General features: G+C 41.7%; 1 protein-coding gene across 4 annotated transcripts in view; it reads right to left on the reverse strand.

Annotated features, from left to right (window-relative positions):
• Positions 1-1,707, reverse strand: part of LOC120714833 (semaphorin-4G-like) — a 28,315-nt gene extending 26,608 nt beyond the window's left edge. For all 4 annotated transcript variants that reach the window (XR_005691516.1, XR_005691514.1, XR_005691515.1 and 1 more), the window contains exon 1: positions 1,375-1,707. The gene's annotated coding sequence lies outside the window, so the exon portion shown is untranslated. The remainder of the gene's footprint in view (positions 1-1,374) is intronic.
• Positions 1,708-9,367: the final 7,660 nt, after the last annotated feature.

Consider the following 9,367-nt stretch of genomic DNA (forward strand, 5'->3'; position numbering starts at 1 on the left):
GAACTGAACTCCATTTGTTCAGAGGACTGTAGTATTTATACTTTGTACAATCGGGGTACAGTGAGCCCTTTAAACCCACCTTTAACACACTGGAGTCATTCTGACAGAAGCAATGCTTTGTATTATTAAGATTTTGTTTGCCATCATTGATAATCCTGCAGCTTGTTTGTGCTATTTGTCAGAATCTTTCAACTCAGTAGCAGCCTTGCAATTAATTTTAATCTAGTATTTAGGGGGGGAAATATCCAGATTTGCATCAGAAAGCTTCAACAATCTTTCTGCCGGCAACCTTTTCTATCGCTGAGCACTTAAATTTGATGAGGAGACACCCTAAAAAAAATAGGATGCATAGGCATGCAAGTAAAAAGGCCAAACAAGACTTAAAAACACCATAATTCTGTTCAAAACACGCAAAATCCTTGATGCAGAAAGAACCAGGAGGCTAATCTGTTAATTTTCATTAATAAAGGGTGGTGACTTCATTCTGGGCTTCCTGTTTTCACACAGCTTTATCAAGTTTGTCCCTTTGGACTGAGCTAAACCTCAATAACAGCAAAATATTGAGTTAGGCCGCTTCTGAAGGCATTACAGAAAACATGGTTAGAAATGACTAAAAATCAACATTTTAATAAGGCAGGAACAAAAAAAACAAACAAACAAAAAACGGCTAACCAATCCTTTGAGTTAAACAAGAAATGACCATCGAGGACACTATCTGCATAACAATAACACCTTTCTTTTCACAGGTCTTCCAACAGTTTTCTTCCTCTTACCTCTCAAGTCATGATTTTTTTTATTTTTTATTTTTTTTTTTTTATTTAAATAGACAGGTAGATAAGCGGGTCCACCGGATCCACACAGATTTAAATGCAGGCCTAATGATGATTAGATCACCATGGCTGGACAGGAGCTGGCCACCTTTATCAGATCAATCAACCTCTTCCAGCACCTTAAACACGATCACGGTGTGTTTAAACTGCTCTGATCACAACTGCTCAGCTGGCTTTTTTTCATATGCAAAACAGATTTCGCACCTATCCACTAAGTTATAACACAGTATGCTCTCAATTAAGGCTCAATTTTAACACAGAAATGAACCGAAATGGTTTATTTTTAATGTAAATGAGAAAAAGAAAGAAGAAAAATAGACAGGTAAGTATTCTTAAACATGCAGGAAATATAATGTAGGAAATCTGTATAACAATAACTGAAAGGAGTAATTTGTTTAAAGAGAATCACGCTGTAGACACTCTTACTATAGCACCGCCGTTGACACTAAAGAGATATAAAGGTATTATCAGGGGAGCCTAAATCATATATTTGGTAGGTATCTCGTATCCCTGCAGAGATCGGGTAGTGTTTCGGCTGTCTTACCTGTATTCGTGCGCAGAAAAAGATATGTATGTTTCTTCGAGCTTCAGATAATCCAAGTGGACTTTACACTCCTGCCTGTGCACTCTCGCAAACACCCGCTGAAAGACACGCAGCACTGACAGAGGCGCAGACTCGCAGCTCGTCCACTCAGCTGCCGTCACAGGTGGCACGCCCTCCCGCGACGCTTACTTATTTTTTTATTTACGTTGAATCAAGAGATATCTTTGGCTTTTTATCACCGGTTATACTGCTGTTATACTTCTTCACTATCCCATCAAACACCTCCACTTGGAGTTGCGGTGCAGAGGTAAAGTGGAGGTTAAAAAGGTGGGCAACAAAAAGCAACAGAGTTCATTTAGTTGTGCCGTGGCTCCACACTGACACCTAGCGGACATGGATAAAATTACACAGAGCTGAGCTGACAAGTTTTACAAGTTTACTTTTATAAGCAGATTTAAAAAAAAATCTGGCACTTTTACAAGTGTTGGTGTTAATTGATGTGCACAGTAAATAAAATTAATATAAAATTTAAGTTATTTTGTTAGATATTTGTCTTTTTGGTATTTTCTGACAAAGAGAAAAAGATTATGTTAAGCTATTTATTTAGCATTTAATGCTGTTTGTAAATTTAATCAGTATACAGTTAACTCCCTTAAATGCTTTTAAAATAGTCTGAGGGAAAACCAATTCAACAATATCTATTAATCTCTATTTTGAATACATCGTATGAGAAAATAGAGATTATATCTCACTTTATGAGTAGATTTTGTCATGCTTACAAGTACGAAAGATAAAGTTTCTTCAGTAGCTCATCTCTAAGATGTAGACACGCACTCTCTCTCTCTCTCACACACACACACACACACACACACACACACACACACACACACACACAGACACACACACAGCCTGTCGACCTTCAGTTTGTTCATGAGAGACTGCAGCAGTCCCGCTCCCTGCAGCACATTTTTTCCTGTTTTCCCGACTGTCTGGTGAAAAACAAACCACTCTCTGTAATACAAAATGATGCCGTTCAGCTTTACACAGACTCTACCACTGTCTGTTACATTAGTCTTATAATGATAATCCTGGTTGTAATAAGGTAAGGTCACAAATTACTAAGGTTGTCCTTAGTTTCAATACTAATGCAAAACAAAAATAATAAAAAAAATTAATAAATAAACAAATAAAAGAAAAAAAAACTACAAAAAACCCCATAAAAGTTCATTAAAAATAATATTTTACTGATAAAAAAATAAAAGCTTTAAGAGTTTAATAAAACTACAAAAAAATTTTAAATGTTCTGACGAGACTTTCATATGTTGAGACGCAGATAGTTGATTAAGCCATCGGCTTATTGAAGCACCAGGAGATTGCAGGTGTGCCTCAACCAGGCAGGATGGGTCTTGGATGGTGGCCCACACCCAAGGTTTGGTCCAAAGCTCCCAAGAAGAAGAGAAAAGATCTGGTGATCTCTGAGGTGATGCAGGTGGAAGAGGACTCATACAAAATCAAGGCTGTTGGCCAGCATCAAGGGAGATAGACAGCCTGGGAAGTGATACTCAACAGAACGACAATGTGGGCCTTTCTGTTGAGGCTGCCGGTATAGACAGCAACACATCCAGGTTCTGCATAAGCTGGCCGAAATACTGGAGGTACAAGGCTGGAGGGAAATAGCAACAGTGCAGTAACATCCCAGAGGCAGATCCATTTCATCAGGAAGGAGGATCAGGCCCACGTCAGCTCACAGTAGACACGGTCCCTAGTGTTCCCGCGAGGTGAAAGCTGATCTTGGGAGTGGATCTCAACCGTGCTCTCAGGTTCCCAGAGAAAATCGCCTCTGGGAACCTTCTCTGACCAAGACTGTCATCCCGGTCATCACTTATCCTTCCTTTAAATCGAGCTTTTCACATTCCTAGAAAAAGTTGGTTGCAGAGGTTATACCAGAGCAGCACCTCTGGGATCCCAGGGCCAGCTGCAGGGCGTAGAAAGGAGACATCTCAACTGCTGCTCCACCACCCTGAGATGTTTCAGGGTTAAAGAAGCAAAACATCAGTAGGTAGTCCTGTGCTCTAATAATGACTGCAGAACTAGGAGGAATACTGACCCTAATTGAATCCCATCAACTTTTAGTGAGGAGGATGGACCTGGTTAGGTACAAGAAACGCAGTGCTGCATACATTAACATATAATCTACGAAGAAAGATGCAAAACCACTGATTAGTTCAACTGAAAAGTGATTAGGTTAACGGTTTTTCTAACCACTCTGTAAAACCCTAAAGATGGTTGAGTGGGAAAATCCCAGCAGATCAGCCCATCTGTCCCCATCAAGTGCGCCACATATAAAGTGATATAAAAAAAAACTTTTCTTCCTCATTCTTCCTATACCCGCAAAATATACATGCAAAAATATATTTGATTACTGCTGTTTAGATGCATTCGATGATTATTTGCATTAATGAGCAGTTGAACAAGTGTACCTAATAAAGTGTGCATTGAGTATATGTTGTGGGTTCACCACCTTTAAAAGTTGTGTGGCTGCGCAAGATGTATATTTGCATACTGCAGAGAACAGCATGTGTTTGAAACTAAAGATGTTCCTGTGGTCTTTGCTACAATTGTCCCGTTTAATAAATTCCTTTTTGTGTGCTACTAGAAGAGTCACATTACCCACATCCAGGCATGCAGAGGCAATTGCCCCTGTGACTCCCCATCTCTTCTCTCATGCCTATAGCTTTTGGTCCCATCCAGACCCCTGGTTAAAAATAGCATTTTTAGATGTGGTAATATTCATGGTGAGCAGGATTTCACTTCTTGTGAGAACTGAAATGCAAATGTTTTTTATACACTTAATGAAGGCGTCTTTGAGGAAAACCGGTTCCTTCACTCTCCCCTGTTGCTATCCCAAGAATTGATATACATAGGACTGTATTTAATCTAATGCACGAGCCCTGTAGGTCTTTATATAAAAACACAAAGGGCTCATTCTGCTGGACTGCAGAGATCAATTGGAGCTGAATTATGAAAGAAAACTGCAGACGCTATCTGTCATGATACACTTGTTTATACCGAAGTTTTAATGTATTATGAATGCATGCATCGATAATGGATGCAGTTTGTCATGTTCAGAGGGCACTGTTGCTGCTGAATTCAGCCATTTATCTCAACTCCTTGTTTTAATTCAGCAAGGATTTTGCACACTCTGCTCCATTAACTCCAAAGATTCAACATGTTTAACTAAGTGTTTACAATAGCAATTTATTTAAGGTTTAGAAATATGACTTTGAATGGAAATTGCCTCACTATGTGTGGAATTATCTTCCAGAGAGCTGCAGACAAACAGAGCAGATTTTTTTTTTTTTTTTTGTTCAACAGGTATCTTTATCTGTCATTAGCACATGCTACTTGAAGAAGCTGATGATCTGGCTGTATATTATACCATATAAGCCCATCACTGACGTATATTTTATAATAATATTTTCCACAGACATTATTGAGTTATAACTGTTAAAATGGGATTTACCAGGCACCTAAAATCCAATACTGTGGGTAAAAAAATGACTCAAATTAATGACCAAAGTTGATTTGCACTTTGAGCTCTGCTGGACCTGTTCTCTTTGTGGACAGGCTGTTTGATCAGCTGAACTGTGCTGCTGCAGTGGCTTTGAAGTTTTCTTCTCTTTGTGGAATTAACTAGTTGCACTTTTATAATGTAATGTGACAGTTTTACATGTACTGTGACAGATTTCCCAACTTTTAGCAATAAAGAAATTCAGAAAGCGAAACTGAATAGCATCATCTGTTTAAATTTGAACTGATGGCTCCTCCCTTTTGGACTGTAATAATCAGGTAACAAACATGTAATAAGCATCTCAATAGCACGTTATATAAGTGCACTGTAGGCTTAACATTACCTCATAAGCAGTACATCAGCCCTGTTATTTGTTCACCCTGCAGAAGAAGACGAAATAGCACACACAGCACTTGATACACCAACTATAATGCTCTTTCCTTGGCTCCACTCTGTTGGGACCATACGCTCTGCTCTCATTTAGAGAAAGGTGATTAAAAGGAAATGAAGTCATTATACTGCAACATTCAGTAATTTTTTTTAACACACTGAAGTGTAATATAAGAGGGATTTTCAATGTCCCTAATGTCTTGTTACTGTTAATAATGTTTGTTTGTGCTGCTTCCACAGTAGAATAATTAATGTGATATAGAACACTGTTCTCTTGTCAGTCCTAAGATGAGTCAATACCGATGACACACATCTGCCTTTTAGTAAGAAAATACCCAGAAAAAAAATCATCATATTAATATATTAATAGGCTGTACAGTATTTATGTTTAATATAGCTACAAGTCATGTTTGGCATGGTAAAAACAAATCAGCTCTCCATACCCTCTTGCGCTTTCCTTTAAATCTTTCAGACTCTGAATAATGGTTTGGCTGAGCAGTGGTCAGGTTGGACTCCCTTCAGCAAGGCATTTTCATTCAGAGCAGCTGTGCTCACTGGATATTTGGACGATTCCCCAAAAATCTTAGAGATGGATGTGTGGGAAAATCCCAGTAGATCAGCAGTTTCTGAAATACTCAGATCGGCCCTTCTGACACCAACAATCATGCCACATTCTTCCCTTCTGTCACCTTTTTCTCCCCATTCTGATGCTCGGTTTCTGCATGACTAAATGTGTCGACTTGCTGCCATGTGATTGGCTGATTAGATAGGTAACCACTTTGTCAGGTACACCGGTTTTTATGTGTTAATATGGATGCAAGATGGGCATGTACACAAACAGCTCCTCGTTGGCATCTTCACAAAGAATCACTAAAAAGTAGGGGTGCAACGATACTCGTATCGATATTGAACCGTTCGATACAGTGCTTTCGGTTCGGTACGCATATGTATCGAACAATACAAAATTTGCAATTTATTTTATCAACTTTCCTTCTGACGATTGCTGTCTGTGTTGAGCGCTCAGTGAATCTGCGTTCGACTACTCCGCCTAGGCTGCACTGTCAAGCGCAGATCCACTGAGCGCTCAACACAGACAGCATCATCAGAAGGAAGAGAGCAGGGCAAGCTAGCGAGACAGAAGTTAAGCTCTCCTTGCAACATGGCAAATTGAACCTCCCCCACCCTCATTCAGATCTGGCGTTTGGAATTATTTTGGTCATGGACTAAAGTAAAACAGTATGTTGGATGTGCCATGCAATGCTCAATTACATGGGTGGGAACTAGTGTGTTAGCGCGCAGTTAGCTCGTTAACGTGTTAGCCGTCTAGCCCCACGCAGGGGTAGCTCGTTAATGGAGATTTGCCGTGTTGTGGCGTTAACGTCATTTCAACGAGATTAACGCTGACAGCACTAGTGGGAACACAACGAATATGACTGCACATTTACGCCGACATCATCCTAGTGCAAAGACAAGTGGAAGCAGACAAAAACAACAAGCATGCATGCTACAAACTTTACCCGGGTCATTTAGACAGCCGTTAGCACATGATTCTCCTTATGGGGACCTGATATGTTTAATATTGTGGCGAGCTCAGACAAGGTGGAGACGGAGGTATCGTTTGGTCTTGCTTCCCTAGCCAGGGAGCACAGCCGTTTATTGACATCTGCAGAAGAACACTGCTGCTAGCTAACTGCTCAGCGCGGCAACAACAACACACAGAGCGCCCTCTGACCCCGGAAGGACACACCGTCGCAGCGAGAAGGCGTCACCCGTCACTATGGCAACATAAGCAAAACTTAACTGTACAAACAGAACCCCGAACAGCCCTGACCCGCTACATAGCCCCCACCTAAGGGGTCAGTCGTCCACGACGACCCCATTGCCCCACACAAAGTCCTGCAAATGTCCAGGTGCCTTCTTTTGGCGCACCGGCCGGTCACGACCGGCGGGGGAAAAGTCACTCGGGTCAGAACATGGGCTGCCACCATCATCCCACTTCTGACACCAATGTGGCGAACTCAGACAACGAGGAGACGGAGGTGTCGTTTGGTCTTGCTTCCCGTGAGCTAGCCAGGGAGCACAGCCGTTTATTGACATCTGCAGAAGAACACTGCCGCTAGCTAACTGCTCAGCGTGGCAACCGCACAGCAACAACAACAACACACAGGGCGCCCTCTGACCCCGGAAGGACACACCGTCGCAGCAAGAGGGCGTCACCCGTCACTATGGCAACATAAACAAAACATAACTGTACAAACAGAACCCCGAACAGCCCTGTCCCGCTACAATATGCTGCTGAGAATATAGCCCAGAAGAAGCGTATAGTATAGCTTTTATTTTGGAAAGAGCCATTTCTCTGTAATAAACTCTCTTTTCCAAAGATGAGTGATTCCTCAATCAGATACAGGTGTTACCGCGCCAGATCCGCGGCCCCGGACCGTAGTAAGGAAACCTCTGGCAGTTACTTGAAGGTTCCGTAACTGACTCGTAGCCGGTAACAGCTTACTATACAGGTCAACTCCGCTAGCAAAAAGATCGAAGGAGGCGTAGGAAACTGCTTCACCGAACTTTATTTCTTCTCTAAGGCACGAACACCGCGTACAGTGGGCTGAAACAGTTTACTCACAGCGAGCATCGCCGACACAACTCTGGCTGTTGAGGGAGTTATTATATTCCTTTTATTTATTTTCTTTCCGTCTCTTCTGTAGCTAACCGGTACTTTTCCCCCTTCTCCGCTCTCTCTCTTCACACACACACACACACACACACCAGGCAGTCCCGCTAACACACATCCCGAATACATTTCCCATCAGGCTTCATCCTTAAAGGGCCATGCCTGTAACACAGGGCTTGCAAAATCGCTAGCCCGACGTCCCGGGGCTAGCGATTTTTCCAGTCGGGCTACCAAAATCTATCTCTGCCCTGCCCGTCGGGCTATTGTAGGAAGGAAAAATATATGTCAATGCTTTTGCATTCTTTCGGAAATGTAGCTGGGTAATTATGTCATTGGCATCGGTGAGCCACTGTCAATATGTGACATATTGAAATCGCGTTTGAATTTGCGCTTGTTTTTTGCTTTCACTTTGCAAATGTCCAGGTGCCTTCTTTTGGCGCACTGGCCGGTCACGACCGGCAGGGGAAAAGTCACTCGGGTCAGAACATGGGGTGCCACCATCATCCCACTTCTGACACCAATGTGGCGAGCTCAGACAACGAGGAGACGGAGGTGTCGTTTGGTCTTGCTTCCCGTGAGCTAACCAGGGAGCACAGCCGTTTATTGACATCTGCAGAAGAACACTGCCGCTAGCTAACTGCTCAGCGTGGCAACCGCACAGCAACAACAACAACACACAGGGCGCCCTCTGACCCCGGAAGGACACACCGTCGCAGCGAGAGGGCGTCACCCGTCACTATGGCAACATAAACAAAACATAACTATACAAACAGAACCCCGAACAGCCCTGACCCGCTACAATATGCTGCTGAGAATATAGCCCAGAAGAAGCGTATAGTATAGCTTTTATTTTGGAAAGAGCCATTTCTCTGTAATAAACTCTCTTTTCCAAAGATGAGTGATTCCTCAATCACAGTGATATATTTATTTTTTTAATTACTTTTGTTTCAGCAACATTAAATTTAAAAACTGTACTTTTGAGTTAAAATATATATTTATAATTTTAATAAATGACAAATTAAAAAGGCATGAACATTTTTTTTGTATCGAAAAAATATCGAACCGTGAATTTTGTGTATCGTTGCACCCCTACTAAAAAGGTCTCTGTCTCAAGTCAGTGAAAGTTACTCATCCTTCATCTATTTACCACTGCACATACTTGTGTTAACATTAGTTTCAAATCTTGTGTCCACGCTTTATAATGACTAACAGAGCCTGTGAAGACGAGAAAATCACTATGTAGTGTCAACTACTGTCCAGCAGATGGCAGCGAATAACTTGTAACAAGGCCATAAGAATTTTTTTCCCCCCACACTGGTTACATAATTTTTTTTGTTGCGCATATAAATGTGTGGCTT

Source organism: Simochromis diagramma, unplaced genomic scaffold, assembly GCF_900408965.1.
Source record: "Simochromis diagramma unplaced genomic scaffold, fSimDia1.1 OVJJ01000421.1, whole genome shotgun sequence".
Taxonomy (NCBI): Eukaryota; Metazoa; Chordata; class Actinopteri; order Cichliformes; family Cichlidae; genus Simochromis; species Simochromis diagramma.